This window comes from Manis pentadactyla, chromosome 11, assembly GCF_030020395.1.
Source record: "Manis pentadactyla isolate mManPen7 chromosome 11, mManPen7.hap1, whole genome shotgun sequence".
In the NCBI taxonomy this organism is placed as follows: domain Eukaryota; kingdom Metazoa; phylum Chordata; class Mammalia; order Pholidota; family Manidae; genus Manis; species Manis pentadactyla.
The window spans coordinates 10,554,357-10,574,921 of NC_080029.1; the positions used below are offsets into that span (position 1 = coordinate 10,554,357).

General features: G+C 47.5%; 1 protein-coding gene across 4 annotated transcripts in view; it reads left to right on the forward strand.

The window, feature by feature from the left end:
- The first annotated feature begins 905 nt into the window (after positions 1-905).
- The window catches only part of ASB2 (ankyrin repeat and SOCS box containing 2), a 47,886-nt gene continuing 28,226 nt past the window's right edge, over positions 906-20,565 (forward strand). For 2 of the 4 annotated variants that reach the window (XM_036882133.2, XM_036882136.2), the window contains exon 1: positions 1,894-2,032. The gene's annotated coding sequence lies outside the window, so the exon portion shown is untranslated. Of the gene's footprint in view, positions 1,055-1,893; positions 2,033-4,339; positions 4,488-20,565 lie in introns of those variants that run through there. The other 2 variants (XM_057488186.1, XM_036882137.2) reach the window with 2 other exon arrangements.

Here is a 20,565-nt window from a genome sequence, read left to right on the forward strand (position 1 = left end):
GCTTTCTGAGTATGAGTTGATAAGAAATCATGCTATGGGGTCACAGATCCAAATCCTCCAAAGGGCATGGGCCTTTGAGATTGGAATTATTTCCATTTAGAGGACTAGACCAAGTAACGTTGCCAGCCCTTCAAACCCGCAGCCTGAGGGAGTGAAAGCATCCGGCAGCGTGCCAGGAGCATCCTGGATGCTCTACGCAGGTGGCAGTGTGTGTCGCCTTTGCCCCCGGAGGCTGGCATTTTGTGCCCTTCGCTCTCTTCCAGAACAGGGGCTATTCTCCCCTGGCCCTGATATACAGGTTCCTCCTTTCTCTCTCTTCTCTCTTCTACTTCCTTTTATCCCCCCTTTTCTCTCTTTGATTATTACAGTTTCTCTCTCCCTTTGTTGTCCCTGTTTTTCCCAGTTTTCTTTCCCTCTTTCCTCTCTTCCCTGCATTTCTGCTTTATCCTCTCTCTCTCTTCTTTCACTCTCTTCTTTTCCCTTCTTTCTCTCCACCATCTCTGTCCATTTCCCTCTTCTTACCTCCTTCTCCTTCCCCTGTTCTTCTGTCCCACACTTTATCCCTTGTTCTTGTCCCTGTGTCTCTCCATTCTCTTTCCCTGGCTCTCTGTCTGTTACACTCTGCGTCTTTTTCCTCTCTCACTGCCTCCTAGGGAGTTCCAGAAACATACCCATATATGGCCTCCATGTCAAGGATCACAAGTGATGACGTCACGTGAGGGCCAAGGCTCCGAGATGCTGTCTGGAGTGAAGTCCGCGATCAATGCCTCCTGGAAGAACTGAAGACGGGCTCACAGCTTCCTCAGTGCATTCTTCAAACAGGAAATCTGAGATTCATAACATCTTATAGTTTGGCTTGCCATCATTGGTCATGCGGTGGGCCTGAAATAAACTCCCTGCTTCAAAGGAGAGAGTTTCAGAACTGTCTGGCAGAGCAGCCAGAAGCTAAAGGCCAGGGCAGAAAGAAAACTCGGGGAGCATGTTCTGAATTAAGACACTCAAGAAAACCGTTTTCATTCCCCCTGGGTTGTACCCTTGTTTCACAGCCTAACAGGTAATGCATGCTTTCAACTTTCTTGCATGGGCCTTGAGAGATGGTTTGGCTGGTGGGGACTTGCCACCGCTGTCCTTATTGGTAACTTCTTACAGTCCAACTGCTTTCTTGGATCTCCAGCTCTCTCCTGTTCTCTCGACTTACAAAGCAAGCCAGTGATTTTCATTTTGGATTGGGGAACATAGAATCAGCTGTTTGCATGCACTTCTCCATTCTTCTGGAGGACTGTAGCTCAGAATATCACTCTGCTGTGCACTTCTAAAAATGGAAATGCAAAAGTTGTTATCAATGATGCTATTGTTGGTTCCATAGGCCTTAGGCAATATCTGTGTCAGACAAATGACTTTCAGAAATGCTTGTAGGTCGGGGGAATAGAGAGATATTTTCATGCATGGGGCCATCAATTTCATGTGACATTTCGGGAGTGCCTATGTGTACATGGTATTGTCGGGGGGGCCAAAGCCACCAAAGGACTATGGGCTGGGCCTGCAACTATATGGGGTTTAAAAGAGGAAGTAGAATCTATAAACAAAAGCAGTAATAATGTAAAGAATGAGAAATGTTAGGTGAGATTTAACAAAGGCTTATGGGAATGCAAGAGATTCAAGAATACTGTGTGTGTGTGTGTGTGTGTGTGTGTGTGGACATGAGGACATATTCTAGGTGGAGATGGCTTTTGAATGGATGGATGGGATGTCATCAGGCAGAGGCAGGGAGAGGGACCTCCAGGTGGAAGGGCAGCTTGGGGAAAGACAAGTCAGGTGGGTCTGGGTGTCAGTGGGAAGTACAGGGTGGCAAAGGGTCACGAAGGTGAGAAGTGAGGGTGGAGCTGGGCGGGGGTGGGGAGGAGCTGGAGGGCGATGCCACTCCCGCCGGGCCACGCAGAAAGACAGAACATTTTGGAGCAGAAGGTGGGCAGGCAGGATCTGCCTTCCGGCAGCCCCTTGGGAAGCCAGAGAAACGGACTGGAATGAGGAGGTAGGTAAATGGTGGAGACCGGAGGCAGGCAGAGACCAAGCCCAGCACACAGGACAGACGAGCTCTGCTCCCCAAAGGGGAAGCTCATGAGTGGGCAGGGGGTCGGGGGAGCGCACAGGGGTCCAGGCAGAGCCACCTGGGGCCAGCACACTAGGCACAGCCCCTGACCTCTGCCATCAGGGCCTGGGGCGGAGCACAGGGGGGCGGCTGGTGCAGATGCTCCACTCACTACCAAAACAGTTGGATGGGTCCCGACAGCTGGGCACAGACCTGTTTACAGCACGCCTCCCGGAGGAGCTGGCATCCACCTCCACCTGGCACTGTTCTAGTTTGCAGCATGCATTCTTGCACAAACAAGCCAGGCCAAGAGTGCCTTGTGGGGAGGCACCCTCTTCCTTCTCCCTCTGGCGGGGGCCCCGTATAATCCACTCCTGCTGGCCTTATAATTAACAATACAGCAATCAGCATCCAGAGCACTCCCTGAGTACACGTATAGGCCAGGCACTGGGCTCTGTGCTCGTGGCAATTTCTCTTGTTGACTATTCTCAAGGGCATCATGAGTTAGAGGTGATCATTATTCCCGTTTTCCAGTTGTGGAAACTAAGGTTCAAAGAGGTTAAGGGTCTTGCCAAAAGCCAGACAGCTAAGAGATATTGGAGTTGGGGATGAAATCTGGGCCTCTTGGCATATTGGCCTCCAGTGCCCACATTTAAAGCCACAGCCCTCCCAAGGCCAGTCAGGGGCCCAACGCAGCAGTAAACAGAGCTCTCCCTGGCACAGCCGAAGCATCATAAGGTGCCCGTATATTGTGGACAGGCTGGATCCAGGAATGTCTTCCCAAAGGAGGCACAAAAATATCTCTGGACCCGCCCAATGTCCTTCCATTTCTGCGCTGCAGCCGTCAGGCTGCCCGGAGGAGGCGGCAGTCACAGGGCTGGTTTGTATTGCTACTTCCCATCCTTAGCACCTTCTCTGGACTAATTCATGACCAGGAATATAAATGAAGCCATTATGAGCTTTGTGGTTGAGGGAAATGCAGCAGAGAGGGGACAGGGATGTAAAAGTAAATGGACTCCTAGCCTGCCTGGACTTTTTTGAAAAAGGGACAGAGAAGAGAGGGGTGGAAAGGAAGAGAAAAAGAGGAAAAGCAGAGAGAGGAAGAGAAGAAGATTTAAATAAAGGCAGGAGAGTGGGGAAAACCAGAGAGGAGAAAGATCCCAGCTGATTTTGGTGCGATCTCAACGAAAAGACATCCAGCCAGTGACTGGGCCCGGGCAAGAGAGGGCTCTGCGAGGGTGAGGTGAGCCCTCCCTGGTCCTTCCCACTCTGCAGCCTGAAGCGAGAGCTTCCAGGACACCCCCTGCCACCCAGGGCCCAAGTTCTCCTGGTGCCCGGAACAGGGCTGGGCCAGGATGCACTTGGGCTGCAGAGGGGCAGGGCAGCAGCTGCTAGAGGCTCAGACCTGGACTGGCAAGCCCTGCCCCTCCTCACCCCCACCCCAGGCTGTTGGCACAGATGGCAGAGCCTGGCATTTGCTGAGCCCTGGGCAGAAACTGGGTCAGAGGCCTGGAATCCTGCGTCCAAACCTGTATGTGGCTGGGCCCTGCTGAAGGGTCTGGCTGCAGCAGAAGGACAGGGAGAAGGGCCAGGAGGGTATGGGAGGGGCTGGAGGGGGCTAGTTGTGCTGCGGCCAGCCTGGGCCTGAGAGAAGGGCCAGCCCACTACAGGGCCAGAGGCCAGAGAAGTGCCCTCCGCTTGGGAGGCTGAGGTGAAGGTGACCCACCAGCCTGGAGACTCAATAGCTTGGGGCCCAAAGAAATAAAATGGAAACTTGCTCTTCTCTCATGCACGACACAGCCTCAGATTGAGGGCCTTCGGGCCTGTGTGGAGTTTATATTTCTTCTTAGAAAACAAAATATTTTTCACCAAAATACAGGAAAGAAATTTTTTCCCCTTGTTTTTCCTACTTACCTCTCTCCCTCTCAGCTTCTTTCTCTCTTCCTCCTTTGAGAGGCTTCCTCAATGTACACCAGTAAATAAATGAACTACCAAGACTTGCCATCAGGGTCTCAGACCACTTGGGAGCGATTCACCCAAGATTCAGGACAGCAAGGGGCACTGGCCCCCATTTCAAATGGAGCCTCAGTCTCCCCCCACCAATCCTCCATACAGTGGGCACAGAGTGTCTGGCAGTGTGGAGCAGAGCCAGCTTTGGACAGGCTCAGACCCAGTCATCACCTCCTACCAGGGTGAACTTGGGCCAGTCATGCCCGCTCTCTGAGCCCACGCTTCCCCTCCGTACGACAGAGAGAAGAGCCTGGACTGGGGGCCTGGCTGAGGCCTGTAGCCCTGAGCAGATCCCTTTGGCATCCTCCAGCAATCCTGGCCCAACCTTGGACGTTTAACATGGCAGTGCCTGAGGGAAGCTGGCAGCTCACAACCAGCATCATCAAGGGTATGGAATTAGGGGACTGGGAGGGGCCTTTTAGAATCTTTAGTCTGGACAAAAGTCTCCAACTCCCAGCAGGTGTGAGGCCCTGGGCCCCAGCAGCCAGAGGCTCCTCAGCACTGCCCCATTGCGAAGGCCCACCCGGGAGCTTTGACCTGGGCGCCTCCTGGGTGGCCAAGCAAGGTGGCCTGGATTCCACTCTTCCTCCCCATCAAGGCTGGCTCACCCCTTGGCCAGAGAAGAAACTTCCAGAGCAAGTAACCCCTGACCACTGTCCTTAATATTCATTGTTGGAGGGTCCACTGAAAAGAGGAGCAGGCAGGCCTGTCTCAACCCAGGCTGCCACTCACAGTGCAGGCCTCAGTCTCCCCATTTGCACAATGGGAAGAGTCTTGCCCCTCCAGGGATTGAGGAGGTCAAATAGCATAGGGCACGAAGTGGTCAGGAAACTGTACAGAGATGCACAAGCGTCAGCTGTTTTTATGGTTGAGACTTTAAAGCAATAGGACCCAGAAGGAGGAAAGAACGCTTTAATGGCTTAGAGCCCTCAAGTCTGGAAGCAATTCCTCAGACATCCTAGAATCCTTCTGGACCCTAGGGGAATGGCAGATTAGAAAGACAAGTTTCAATATAAATGTATTAGGCATTGCAAGGAGTGGGGTTGAGGGCTCTGGGGGTCAAGGAACAGCCCTGGTCATTTCCCCACCTCCTCATGTGGCCCGAGGTGGGCCCAACAGCCAGGTTTCAGGACTGCCTCCGGCTAAGTCTCAGGCAACCTTAGGGAAAACCGGAAACTTTTACTGTGTGTATATTATACGTATGCATATATGGTATATATGTACATATGCATACATACTATATGCATACCTAAGTAGTCTTTTTGAATACATACATACAGTTGACCCTTGAACAATGTGAGGGGTAGGATTGCCGACCCCCTGAGCAGTCAAATATCTGCATTTGGCTCCCCCAAAACTTACCTACTAATAGCCTACTGCTGACCAGAATCCTTACCAATAACATAAAAACTCAACACATATTTTGTATGTTATATGTATTAGATACTGTATTCTTGCAATAAAGTAAGCTAGAGGGAAAAAATGTTTTTCCAAATTGTCACAGATCTCCAAATAATTTTCCAATATCCATGTGTAAGTGGGGCTCCTGCAGTCCAAACCCGTGGTGTTCAAGGGTCAGCTGTATAATCTTCGTGTGACCTGGGCTGTTCCTCAAAGCTAACAGAACAACTGTAGGCTGCTGTTGGTTACATGGGATGAGTCAGAAGATGTAGCCTCTAGTCTCTTCCTTGTCGGTTTCTCCCTTGTGGCCTCAGTTTCCTCATTTGTAGAATGGGCACAACAATACCCTTATCACAGATTTATTGTGCAGCTCAAACTAACAACCTATTGGACAGCATAAATGAGCTGCATGGGAAGGAACTGTGCTTGTGGTTCTCCAACTATCTCTTGTGATGATCGGAGGTGACAGGTAGGTCTGAACTGCAGCACTTTGTGCAAGAGCTAAATTGGACGGACCACACTTGCCCTCATGCTGGAAAGATGCATGCGGACCCTAACAGAAATACGTATATGGCACTTACTGTGCACCTGGCCTTGTTAAATGAACTAAGTGCTCACTAAACAGCCACTATGGTCATAAATGCAAACCCAGGATTAAGAGGAGTGGGGTCGGGAAGGTTGTAGGTCCTTCCGAACCTCCTGGGACAGCAGGTCACGTGAGCAGGAAGGGAGGCGGGGGCAAAAGGGGCCTGGGGACCAGAGGGTTTGGAATTCGTGGGCAGAACCCATCCTGAGCCCTGGGTGGTTTCAGGAGGGGTGGAGATCTCCCCACCTCCCAAGCTCTGGCCCCACTACTGACCCATGAGCCTGCTGAGTGGGGCTCTGCAGGGTGCCAGGAGGGTGGTCCGGGACAGCCTGGGCATCTGACAGACCACAGCTGTCAAGAGAAGGCTGGCTCTCTGTTGCTAAGCTGTCACTCTGTTCTACAGAGGAGAGTGGAGGAGAATCTGAGTCCCTCAGACTGAGCCTCTTTGGAAACTGCCAACTAGATCAAGTCCCAAGTGACATCATCTCAGCAGGAAGGTGTCACAGCAGAGAATCACAGCATCTTGGGAGCCACAGATTAACATTAGCAGGTTTTCATGGGCCGCTGACTATGGGCCGAGTGCCATTCTCCACATTTGTACAGATGGACAGAGGAAGGCCCAAAGGGGAGTGACGTGCTCCCCCTCACACAGTCAGCAGGTGGCAGAGGCAGGGTTGAACCCAGGCAGTCAGACACCAGCAGCTATGCCATCCACCACGTGCAGTAAAATTCTTGATAATAGCTGTGTTTCCAAGGTCTGACCCTATCATTCATTCCCCTGTCCATCCAGCATTTATTAAACAGCAGGTACTGTATACCTGACCTTGGGTTATATTCTGGGATTACAACATGAATGTGGCACTGTCTGACTCTTTGGAAGCTTCCAGATTCTACAGGGAGACAGGCCCATAGCAGGTAGTTGGAGCAATGGAAGGTGAGGGGTGCCCTTGGAGGCAGCTCAGGAGACACCTCAGCCATCCAATCAGGGAGGCTGCCTGGTTGAGGAGTTGATTGAACTGCGTCTGGAAGGATGATAATAGGGTAGGGAAGGCAAGTGGGTGACTGGGGATATTGGCTCCATTCACAGCCTGAGGATGGGCAGTGGCTTGTCCTGGCTCACACTCCTGACCCAAGGCCCTGGCTGAGAGGGAGCTTGGTGTGCTGGAGGATGGCTGCCAGACCTCCTTACCCCCTGCCCTCCCAGCATGTGTTCCCACCCACCGCCAGCCACCACCACCAGTTATCCAATAAGACATTTGAGAAGCTTGTCCCCCAAATGGCCATGGAGACCCCACGCCATCTAGGGGAGCCAGCTGTCAGCAAGGCTGGATTTGTGGGGAAGGGAAGGAACTGGGGGAAAGAAGCCCCACTTCTCAAATGCTATTATCTCATCCTCACCACAACCCTGCAAGAGCCATGCCTCTATAGCCTTTTCAGGGGTGTAGATACTGGGGCCCCACCTGGGACACTGCCTAGGGGCGGGGCAGGCACCATTCCGAGGACTCTATGTGAGCTCACTCAAGAAACCCCAGCACAGTCCCCATTTAGCAGAAGCCACCTAGGAGAGGTGGAGACCCCTGTAGCCAGTGTTTGGGGTGCTGCAAAGAGGGAAAGAGAGGAGCTCCTAGAAGCCCCAGGAGTGGCCCTGAAGGGCCCTGTCCAAGCTGGCCTTGGACCGGCTGCCCTTGAGCACCATTCCCTCTGCAGGCCTCTGGCTTGCCTGGGCAAGGCCCCCTGGACTCCTGCTTTCCCTGGGAAAGGCCTATTTCCGATCCTAATCAGCCTCCCAGGGGCCCCTTGGGGCTGGTGGCCTCTCTCCAGGACTCAGGCCCAGCAGATGTCCCAGCCCCCAGGCAGAGGCCTCAGAAATCAAGCTGGGCAGCATGAAGATGAGGGGAAACCGAGGCTGACAGATGGACAGGGATGCCACCCAGGACCCCTGCCCCTCCCCTGCCGTGACTCTGGTACTCCTATTCTGACAGATTTGTAGATGAAGAAATTGAGACCCCAAGAAGTCGCACACCTACTACCTGGCAAAGCTTGACTTGAACCTGGTCACACGTCCCTGCAGGCTGCTTCCTAACTGTCCCCTCATGCTAAGGCTGAGCAGCCCCAGCCACCCCCCCCAGAGATCCCACCACCACCCCGGTGTCTCCGGCAGGTGTTCCCCGCATGGGCCCAGTGATGGGGAGCTCCCTCCTAAAGCAGCCCAGCTAAGTTCGGGGGTACCTCCCAAAGCACACACTGACTCTCACCGTCAGAGCTAAGGCCCAGCGCCAAACCTGGGCACTCTGAGCCCATTAAATTCCACCAGAATCCCTTGATAATAGCGCTCACCAGTGCCCCATTTGCACACAAGGAAACTGAAGATGGGTTACTTACCCAAGACCCTCAGAGACTGAGGATCTCAGTGGGAAAAGCATGAGTGACCCAGTGTGGTGGCCCCCTTCCCAAGGCAGAGGGCCTCCCCCTGCAGGCCCCTCCAAGGCCATCCCCCACCTTGCCCGTCTGTGTGCATCTTCTTCTGGGTGGGCCAAGAGCCTGATGTGGTGCCCACTTCACAATGTAGGCTGGGTGGCCAGAGCTGATGAGGATGGCAAAGCTCCCCCTGTCCGCTCAGGGCCTACGTGTGTGCTGGTTATATGGATTGGTGTTCCTGGAATTCCCAAAAAGGGCAGGAGATTTGAAATAAGAAAACTGGGCTCCGGATTCCAAATTTCCAGCTGTCTGTTCTTATACAAACCTTTCCCTTCCTCTGCCTGAACTTTAACTACGTCATCTGTAGAATGGGAGCAATCACATGGGGCACCAAGTTCTTTAGGAAGGAGCAGAAGTACAGAAGAATTAATAAGCTAATTCAATGAAAAATGTCGTTACCTCTAGGGCTGTGGTCAGGGCAATGCAGTGAGATAACTGACAAATGGAAAAGCCACTGGCCACTGTCTCACCCGTGGCAGAGGGCCTGGAGAATCTGGAATTGGGTGCTGGAGATTGGCGGTCCAGGTGACTATGACCTGGCTGCCTTGGCCTCCCATAGGCACAGCAGCTGGACACTGTCCTGATGCCTCTGGTCAGCCCATACCCGGCTGTGGGGCCAATAGCTGCCTGAGGTGAGGGGTAGGGGTCCCCATCAAATGCTGGCTTTACCCCTTACAAGTTGCCCGCTCACTGTCCCAGCACATGCATTGCTTCTATAACATGATGATGTGGATTGTCTCATTCTTATTTTTACTGATAAAGGAACAAAGTCTGGGAAAAGGAAGTGACTGAACCAAGGTCACATAGCTAGTAAGTTGCAAACTGAAACCAGACCTAGGGTTTCTGACATCTAGATCTGAGCTTCCACTCCCACTTGGTTCCCTATTCCCCTGTGACCAATGCTAAGCTCTTTATATGTGGTGGACCCATTGAGGTGGCCATAAGGGACCCCCAAGGACAGAGAGTTTGGGGTTCAACAGCACGAGGGTAAACCAAACATCTCATCAAGTTGTAGAAGCTTAGAACTAGAAAAGCCGTTGGAAAACTAGCCCAAACCATCCTTTTGCAATGGGGACACTGAGGCCCAGAGAGAAATAGGAATTTGGCTAAGGTCACACAGCTCTCTAGCATCAACATGAAGATGATAACCCAGGTCTCTGACTCAGCCCAGTGTTCCCCCCACCTTGCCCCCTGGCCTGGACCAGACATACCCAGAAGAGGGCACCATGATGCTAGGCCAGGCACTGGGCACCAGCACTTCTGGTCAGTGTGATGCCATGCACACTGGGCCCTGCCTTATGCCAGGCGGGGGACAAAGCCAGACCCCAGCCCTGGAGAAGCTGAGGGGGATCATCTCTCACTGGGCACAGCCCCCTCCTCCCTCATCCCCCTGAAGGCTGACCTGGGCTCCCCCTGCCCTCACCCCAAGCCTGGCAGGGACCTCAGACACAGGGAAGCAGGCAGTTGCTATGGTGTTGAGAATTGAAAAGGAGTTCTCAGACAGGAAAGCAGGGAGGAGGGTGGGAAGCCAGTCCTGGGCCAGCTGGGCTGGCACCCACTTGGCATGCAGTGCCCCTGCCAGGGCAGGAGAGACAGAGGACAGGCTCTAGGCCATCTTGCCATTTAACAGATGGGAAAACCAAGGGTTTGAGAGAGGAAGAGAGGCACTCATGGTGAGTTAGGACATGAACTTAAGTCTCTCAATTCTCAAATTGATGCTGATGCTAATACAAAAAACATAATACCCCAAAACATCAGGCGCAGAATGATTTTGAGGTCATGATGCCCCTTTTCCTCCCCTAGTGTGGAACACAGAGCAGCCACCTGACATAGTGATCTAGAACAGTGGCTCTCAGCCCTGGCTGCTCACTAGAATTGCCAGGGAAGCCTTGAACGTTACAGTGCCTGGGCCGCAGCCCTGGAGGCTTTGAGTCCATGGTTGGGGTGGACCAGAGCCTTGGTATGTTTTCGAGAATATTGAGAACTATGCATTAAGATCGTTTGACTGCATGTAACAGAAAATCCAGCTAACACTGACTTCAACCAGGAGGATCTTCAGTCCCTACCTAACAAGTAGGTCATGGTGGATGGACCCAGCAACAGTTCACAACTCAGCAATAGAATGAAGGAGCAAGATCTATCATTCACTCTCAAACTCAGTGTGTCCGTACTGCCCCCTCATGGTTACAACACGGCTCCAGACATCAAGTCCCCCAAGCACAAAGCTGGGGTGTGGGCGAGGAGTACTTTTCTTCATGGTCCTCTCTTTTATTAGGAAAAGGGAAGTCCTTCCCAGAAGAATTTCCTTTATATCTTCCTGGACAGAACTAGGCTGCATGTCTACCCCTAACCTTGTCGCTGGCCAAGAGAGTAAGATCATCCCAGTTGGCTTGAAACAATCAATGCTCATCCACAGGACAGAGCACACTGTTGCCTGAACAAAGCCAGGTTCTGCTGTCAGAGAAGACAGGGGAAATGGCTGTTGGGTGGGCAATCAAGAGGGTCTGCCATGCCCTACCATAGTGGAGACATTCAACCAAACCTTAACCAGGCATTCTCCTCTCATAAGGCACTGGCCTAGGGGAGAGGGCCCAGGGTCAAGTGCACATATAAACTACTGACCACAGGCCAGAGGGAAAAGTTTCAACAGCTGAACACTTCTCAGAAGAAACCAGAGAGGCTTCCCAGAAGAGGAGGCACTTGCTGTGGTGCTGAGAACTGAAAAGGAGTTCTTAGAATGTAGGAAGGAGGGAGCCTTGCCCAGCGCAGCCCAAGCAAAGGCACTGGGGTGGGAACCACAGACAGGTTGAGGCAAAGTGTGTTCTCACCTTACCTGGAGGGTCAGATGTGTTGAAGAAGCAGGTGGAAGAAATGGGGGTGAGGATTAGATTTCGAAGGGTTGCAAGGCTGCATGGCCAGCACTGGCTTTATTCTGTTAGGCAGAGGAGGGACTTGGTGAGATCCAGTGTGTGGTGCATCAGGGCTGGGAGACCACTAGGAAGGCCACGGTGAGGCCAGGCAGGAGGGTCAAGGCCTGAATCAGGCAGACTTGGTGGAGAGAAATAGGCAGAGGGGACCCAGGCCGACTGGCAACACACTGAACCATTGCTCCCCAGTGCCCTGCTGCTGCTGATCCTCTGCCTTCAGATCGGCAGCCTCCTAAAGCTGTGTTTGGAAAGCCCAATTTAATAATAACAACTCTCATTAGCTAGTTCTTCAGAGAGCAAGTGTTCTATAGGGCAGTTACAGGAATTAGACAAAAGATTATCTATCAAGAGTTCAGCCCGTGTCAGCTCCCACCCTTTCCCCCAGCCCTCTGCCCCTGATGAGTGTCCCACTTCTATGTGTGCATTATGGCTGGTCATTCTCCTAAGCGGTGGTTCCCAGACACCTGTGGAGCTCTTCAAAGAAGTGTGATACCTGGGCCCCACTCCCAGAGATTCTGCCTTATTGGCCTGAGGTGGGATCTGAACACCCTTGTTTTCTGGAACCAATTTTATATTGAAAGGGAGGTAAATATTTGCTGAACAAGGGATTTGACATACTGTTAAGCAGATGTGGTATTGCAGTATAATGTACTCACAGAGAAGTGTACAAATCAAACTCACACAGCTCCAGGGATTCTTGCAAAGAGAACTAATCAACCGTGTAACCACTTAGATCAAGAAATACAGGATGACCAGTTCCCCAGGAGTCTCCCTCAATGTCTCCTCCCAGTTAGTAACCCCCAAAGGTAACCACTCTGCTGAGTTCTATTACTGCAGTTAGTTGGCCTGTTCTTGAACTTTATATATAAGTTGAGTCATCTTTTATGTATATTCTTTATTATCTGACTTCTTTTGCTCACTGTGGTTTGTGAGATTCACCTTGTTCTGTGCAGTAACTGTCTATTTCATTGGTGCATCCCATCCATCATGTGAATATACCACAATGTCATAATCCATTCAAATGTTGAGTAGTCTCTAGTTGGTTTTATTATGAATAGCGCTGCTGTGAACATTTTTTTTTTTTTTAAATAATTATTTTTTATTGAAGGGTAGTTGACGCACAGTATTACATTACATTAGTTTCAAGTGTACAACACAGTGGTAGAACATTTATATACATAATTCTAGGTTCCAGCTATCACCCTACCAAGCTGTTACAATATCTTGACTATATTCCTTATGCTATACATTACATCCCGGTTACTTATTTATTTTACCATTGGAAGTCTGTCCTTTTTTTTTTTTTTTTTTTTTTTGTGAGGGCATCTCTCATATTTATTGATCAAATGGTTGTTAACGACAATAAAATTCTGTATAGGGGAGTTAATGCTCAATGCACAATCATTAATCCACCCCAAGCCTAATTTTCGTCAGTCTCCAATCTTCTGAGGCATAACAAACAAGTTCTTACATGTAGAACAAATTCTTACATAATGAATAAGTTACATAGTGAACAGTACAAGGGCAGTCATCACAGAAACTTTCGGTTTTGCTCATGCATTATGAACTATAAACAGTCAGTTCAAATATGAATATTCATTTGGTTTTTATACTTGATTTATATGTGGATACCACATTTCTCTCTTTATTATTATTATTTTTAATAAAATGCTGAAGTGGTAGGTAGATACAAGATAAAGGTAGAAAACATAGTTTAGTGTTGTAAGAGAGCAAATGTAGATGATCAGGTGTGTGCCTGTAGACTATGTGTTAATCCAAGCTAGACAAGGGCAATAAAACATCCACGGATGCAGAAGATTTCTCTCAGAACAGGGGGGGTGAGGTTCTAAGCCTCACCTCTGTTGATCCCCAATTTCTCACCTGATGGCCCCCCTGCGACTGTGCCTGTCTTAGGTTGTTCCTCCCTTGAGGAATCTTACCCGTCTCTGGCTAACCAGTCATCTTCCGGGGCCATACAGGGAAATGTGAAGTTGGTAAGTGAGAGGGAAGCCTTATTGTTTGAAAAGGTTAGCTTTTTACTTCTTTGCATATTTATGCCCTGTGGCTTCTATGCCCAGCATTTGTCTTGAGGTATCTTTACCACTTGGAGGAGTTATGATACTCGGTAAATTTGATATGAGGCACGAATTCTATTTAAGGGTTGTAATTAGGAAGGAAGAAGAAAAGCTATAGAAGTAGCAGACGGAAGAAAACATGGGAATATTGATTATTTCTTTGACATATCTTCTTGTAGAGTTACTTCAGCATATATAGGTTTTAAGCTACTACTTAATTTGCACACACACATTAACATAATAGGAGTATAGTTACATAACCAAAGCATATCTGTAATTACCAGCCATCTCCAGTGAAACCAAGAAAACCATTAAGGCACCTTAGGCATTTGTGAAAACTTATCTATGATATGGTGGATATTGTCCAACTGAACTTGAACAGTCTGAGAGAAATCAGACAAATTAAAACAACATATTCCTGGGGACTGTTCACATGCCATATGTTCTTTTAACAGTAAATAGTCTGTAGTTGTAAGACTTTGGAGTGCTACAATTTGCACTTCTCCAAATTCTTGGTTGAGTTCCAACAGTATAGATCCAGTCAAATTTGTTGTTTTACTGTATGCACAGGCCAGCTTAGATAGCTCCTTCCTCATTCCCATGGCAAGTCCAGGAACTGGTGGGATGAGTGCGTCTACAGCTGTAGCAGTGCGTGGATCTTTGTTGGGGTTTTTTGATGATCATCTTCTGGCATGAGTCTTCCAGAGAGTGCAGATGTTGGAAGTTCTTTTTCATATCGTATCTTAGTTCATTTTCGGGGTAGCCCAATTAGGCTTTGATCCTCTGTATAAACACAAACAGACCCTTTGCCTACACTTTTATATGCCCTTTATACCCTTGTGTAGAACTCGTTGGAGGTTACCACACAGGAACTGCCCTTTTTTTTTTTTTTTTTGCTTTCTTTTTGGTATCACTAATTTACACTTACATGATGAATATTATGTTTACTAGGCTCTCCCCTATACCAGGTCTCCCCTATAAACCCCTTTACATTCACTGTCCATCAGCATAGCAAAATGTTGTAGAATCACTACTTGCCTTCTCTGTGTTGTACAGCCCTCCCTTTTCTCCTACCCCCCCATGTATGTTAATCTTAATACCCCCCTACTTCTCCCCCCCTTATCCCTCCCTACCCACCCATCCTCCCCAGTCCCTTTCCCTTTGGTACCTGTTAGTCCATTCTTGAGTTCTGTGATTCTGCTGCTGTTTTGTTCCTTCAGTTTTTCCTTTGTTCTTATATTCCACAGATAAGTGAAATCATTTGGTATTTCTCTTTCTCCGCTTGGCTTGTTTCACTGAGCATAATACCCTCCAGCTCCATCCATGTTGCTGCAAATGATTGGATTTGCCCTTTTCTTATGGCTGAGTAGTATTCCATTGTGTATATGTACTACATCTTCTTTATCCATTCATCTATTGATGGACATTTAGGTTGCTTCCAATTCTTGGCTATTGTAAATAGTGCTGCAATAAACATAGGGGTGCATCTGTCTTTCTCAAACTTGATTGCTGCGTTCTTAGGGTAAATTCCTAGGAGTGCAATTCCTGGGTCAAATGGTAAGTCTGTTTTGAGCATTTTGATATACCTCCATACTGCTTTCCACAATGGTTGAACTAGTTTACATTCCCACCAGCAGTGTAGGAGGGTTCCCCTTTCTCCACAGCCTCGCCAACATTTGTTGTTGTTTGTCTTTTGGATGGCAGCCATCCTCACTGGTGTGAGGTGATACCTCATTGTAGTTTTAATTTGCATTTCTCTGATAATTAGCGATGTGGAGCATCTTTTCATGTGTCTGTTGGCCATCTGTATTTCTTTTTTGGAGAACTGTCTGTTCAGTTCCTCTGCCCATTTTTTAATTGGGTTATTTGTTTTTTGTTTGTTGAGGCGTGTGAGCTCCTTATATATTCTGGACGTCAAGCCTTTATCGGATGTGTCATTTTCAAATATATTCTCCCATACTGTAGGGATCCTTCTTGTTCTATTGATGGTGTCTTTTGCTGTACAGAAGCTTTTCAGCTTAATATAGTCCCACTTACTCATTTTTGCTGTTGTTTTCCTTGCCCGGGGAGATATGTTCAAGAAGAGGTCACTCATGTTTATGTCTAAGAGGTTTTCGCCTATGTTTTCTTCCAAGAGTTTAATGGTTTCATGGCTTACATTCAGGTCTTTGATCCATTTTGAGTTTACTTTTGTATATGGGGTTAGACAATGGTCCAGTTTCATTCTCCTACATGTAGCTGTCCAGTTTTGCCAGCACCACCTGTTGAAGAGACTGTCATTTCGCCATTGTATGTCCATGGCTCCTTTATCAAATATTAATTGACCATATATGTCTGGGTTAATGTCTGGATTCTCTAGTCTGTTCCATTGGTCTGTGGCTCTGCTCTTGTGCCAGTACCAAATTGTCCTGATTACTATGGCTTTATAGTAGAGCTTGAAGTTGGGGAGTGAGATCCCCCCTACTTTATTCTTCTTTCTCAGGATTGCTTTGGCTATTCGGGGTCTTTTGTGTTTCCATATGAATTTTTGAATTATTTGTTCCAGTTCATTGAAGAATGTTGCTGGTAGTTTCATAGGGATTGCATCAAATCTGTATATTGCTTTGGGCAGGATGGCCATTTTGACGATATTAATTCTTCCTAGCCACGAGCATGGGATGAGTTTCCATCTGTTAGTGTCCCCTTTAATTTCTCTTAAGAGTGACTTGTAGTTTTCAGAGTATAAGTCTTTCACTTCTTTGGTTAGGTTTATTCCTAGGTATTTTATTTTTTTTGATGCAATTGTGAATGGAGTTGTTTTCCTGATTTCTCTTTCTGTTGGTTCATTGTTAGTATATAGGAAAGCTACAGATTTCTGTGTGTTGATTTTGTATCCTGCAACTTTGCTGTATTCCGATATCAGTTCTAGTAGTTTTGGGGTGGAGTCTTTAGGGTTTTTTATGTACAGTATCATGTCATCTGCAAATAGTGACAGTTTAACTTCTTCTTTACCAATCTGGATTCCTTGTATTTCTTTATTTTGTCTGATTGCCGTGGCTAGGACCTCCAGTACTATGTTAAATAACAGTGGAGAGAGTGGGCATCCCTGTCTAGTTCCCAATCTCAGAGGAAATGCTTTCAGCTTCTCGCTGTTCAATATAATGTTGGCTGTGGGTTTATCATAGATGGCCTTTATTATGTTGAGGTACTTGCCCTCTATTCCCATTTTGCTGAGAGTTTTTAACATGAATGGATGTTGAACTTTGTCAAATGCTTTTTCAGCATCTATGGAGATGATCATGTGGTTTTTGTCTTTCTTTTTGTTGATGTGGTGGATGATGTTGATGGACTTTCGAAAGTTGTACCATCCTTGCATCCCTGGGATGAATCCCACTTGGTCATGGTGTATGATCCTTTTGATGTATTTTTGAATTCGGTTTGGTAATATTTTGTTGAGTATTTTTGCATCTACGTTCATCAGGGATATTGGTCTGTAGTTTTCTTTTTTGTAGGGGTCTTTGCCTGGTTTTGGTATTAGGGTGATGTCAGCTTCATAGAATGAGTTTGGGAGTATCCCCTCCTCCTCTATTTTTTGGAAAACTTTAAGGAGAATGGGTATTATGTCTTCCCTGTATGTCTGATAAAATTCCGAGGTAAATCCATCTGGCCCGGGGGTTTTGTTCTTTGGTAGTTTTTTGATTACTGCTTCAATTTCGTTGCTGGTAATTGGTCTGTTTAGATTTTCTGTTTCTTCCTGGGTCAATCTTGGAAGGTTATATTTTTCTAGGAAGTTGTCCATTTCTCCTAGGTTTCCCAGCTTGTTAGCATATAGGTTTTCATAGTATTCTCCAATAATTCTTTGCATTTCCGTGGGGTCCGTCGTGATTTTTCCTTTCTCGTTTCTGATACTGTTGATTTGTGTTGACTCTCTTTTCTTCTTAATAAGTCTGCCTAGAGGCTTATCTATTTTGTTTATTTTCTCGAAGAACCAGCTCTTGGTTTCATTGATTTTTGCTATTGTTTTATTCTTCTCAATTTTATTTATTTCTTCTCTGATCTTTATTATGTCCCTCCTTCTGCTGACCTTAGGCCTCATCTGTTCTTCTTTTTCCAATTTCGATAATTGTGACATTAGACCATTCATTTGGGATTGCTCTTCCTTTTTTAAATATGCTTGGATTGCTATATACTTTCCTCTTAAGACTGCTTTTGCTGTGTCCCACAGAAGTTGGGGCTTAGTGTTGTTGTTGTCATTTGTTTCCATATATTGCTGGATCTCCATTTTGATTTGGTCATTGATCCATTGATTATTTAGGAGCGTGTTGTTAAGCCTCCATGTGTTTGTGAGCCTCTTTGCTTTCTTTGTACAGTTTATTTCTAGTTTTATGCCTTTGTGGTCTGAAAAGTTGGTTGGTAGGATTTCAATCTTTTGGAATTTTCTGAGGCTCTTTTTGTGGCCTAGTATGTGGTCTATTCTGGAGAATGTTCCATGTGCACTTGAGAAGAATGTATATCCCGCTGCTTTTGGATGTAGAGTTCTATAGATGTCTATTAGGTCCATATGCTCTACTGTGTTGTTCAGTGCTTCCGTGTCCTTACTTATTTTCTGCCCAGTGGATCTATCCTTTGGGGTGAGTGGTGTGTTGAAGTCTCCTAGAATGAATGCATTGCAGTCTATATCCCCCTTTAGTTCTATTAGTATTTGTTTCACATATGCTGGTGCTCCTGTGTTGGGTGCATATATATTTAGAATGGTTATATCCTCTTGTTTGACTGAGCCCTTTATCATTATGTAGTGTCCTTCTTTATCTCTTGTTACTTTCTTTGTTTTGAAGTCTATTTTGTCTGATATTAGTACTGCAACCCCTGCTTTCTTCTCACTGTTGTTTGCTTGAAATATGTTTTTCCATCCCTTGACTTTTAGTCTGTACATGTCTTTGGGTTTGAGGTGAGTTTCTTGTAAGCAGCATATAGATGGGTCTTGCTTTTTTATCCATTCTGTTACTCTGTGTCTTTTGATTGGTGCATTCAACCCATTAACATTTAGGGTGACTATTGAAAGATATGTACTTATTGCCATTGCAGGCTTTAAATTCGTGGTTACCAAAGGTTCAAGGTTAGCCTCTTTAGTATCTTACTGCTTAACTTAGCTCGCTTATTGAGCTTTTATATACACTGTCTGGAGATTCTTTTCTTCTCTCCCTTTTTGTTCCTCCTCCTCGATTCTTCATATGTTGGGTGTTTTGTGCTGTGCTCTTTCTAGGAGTGCTCCCATCTAGAGCAGTCCCTGTAAGATGTTCTGTAGAGGTGGTTTGTGGAAAGCAAGTTCCCTCAGCTTTTGTTTGTCTGGGAATTGTTTAATCCCACCGTCATATTTGAATGATAGTCGTGCTGGATACAGTATCCTTGGTTCAAGGCCCTTCTGTTTCATTGTATTAAATATATCATGCCATTCTCTTCTGGCCTGTAGGGTTTCTGTTGAGAAATCTGACGTTAGCCTGATGGGTTTCCCTTTATAGGTGACCTTTTTCTCTCTAGCTGCCTTTAACACTCTTTCCTTGTCCTTGATCTTTGCCATTTTAATTATTATGTGTCTTGGTGTTGCCCTTCTTGGATCCTTTCTGTTGGGGGTTCTGTGTATTTCCGTGGTCTGTTCGATTACTTCCTCCCCCAGTGTGGGGAAGTTTTCAGCAATTATTTCTTCTAAGATACTTTCCATCTCTTTTCCTCTCTCTTCTTCTTCTGGGACCCCTATAATACGGATATTGTTCCTTTTGGATTGGTCACACAGTTCTCTTAATATTGTTTCATTCCTGGAGATCCTTTTGTCTCTCTCTATGTCAGCTTCTATGCGTTCCTGTTCTCTGATTTCAATTCCATCAATGGCCTCTTGCATTCTATCCATTCTGCTTATAAACCCTTCCAGAGTTTGTTTCATTTCTGCGATCTCCTTTCTGGCATCTGTGATCTCCTTCCGGACTTCATCCCATTTCTCTTGCGTATTTCTCTGCATCTCTGTCAGCATGTTTATGATTCTTATTTTGAATTCTTTTTCAGGAAGACTGGTTAGGTCTGTCTCCTTCTCTGGTGTTGTCTCTGCGATCTTTGTCCGCCTGTAGCTTTGCCTTTTCATGGTGATAGGAATAGTCTGCAGAACTGGGACGAGTGACGGCTGGAAGGACTTCCTTTCTTGTTGGTTTGTGGCCCTCCTCTCCTGGGAGAACAGCGACCTCTAGTGGCTTGTGCTGCGCAGCTGCGCGCAGACAGGGTTTCTGCTTCCTGCCCGGCTGCTATGGAGTTAATCTCCGCTGTTGCTGTGGGCGTGGCCTGGCTCGGGCAGCTGCTCCAAAATGGTGGAGTCGCGTTGGAGCAGGAGCGGCTGGGAGGCTATTTATCTCCGTAAGGGGCCTGCCTGCTCCCTGCCGCCCAGGGGTTAGGGTGCCCAGAGATCCCGGATTCCCTACCTCTGGATTAAGTGACCCGCCCTGCCCCTTTAAGACTTCCAAAAAGCACCCGCCAAAACAAAACAACGCCCACCAAAAAAAAAAGAAAAAAAAATTTTTTTAATTAAAAAAAAAAAAGTTTTTAATAAAAAAAAAAAAAAAAAAGGTGGTCGTTCGTTTTTCTTTATTCTGCGGTGCCAGCCTCAGGCCTCTGCTCACCGGTCTTTCTGCCCTGTTTCCCTAGTATTGGGGTCCCTATCCCTTTAAGACTTCCAAAAAGCGCTCGCCAAAACAAAACAGCAAAAAAGCAAAAAAAAAAAAAATGGTCGCGCGCTTTTCTTATGTCCTCTGTCGCCCAGCCTCCAGTGCCTGCTCACTGTTCTTGCTGCCCTGTTTTCCTAGTATCCAGGGCCCTGCACTCTGGCCCGGATGGCTGGGGCTGGGTGCTCGGCAGCCCTGGGCTCCGTCTCCCTCCCGCTCTGCCTGCTCTTCTCCCGCCGGGAGCTGGGGGGAGGGGCGCTCGGCTCCCGCGGGGCCGGGGCTTGTATCTTACCCCCTTCACGAGGCACTGGGTTCT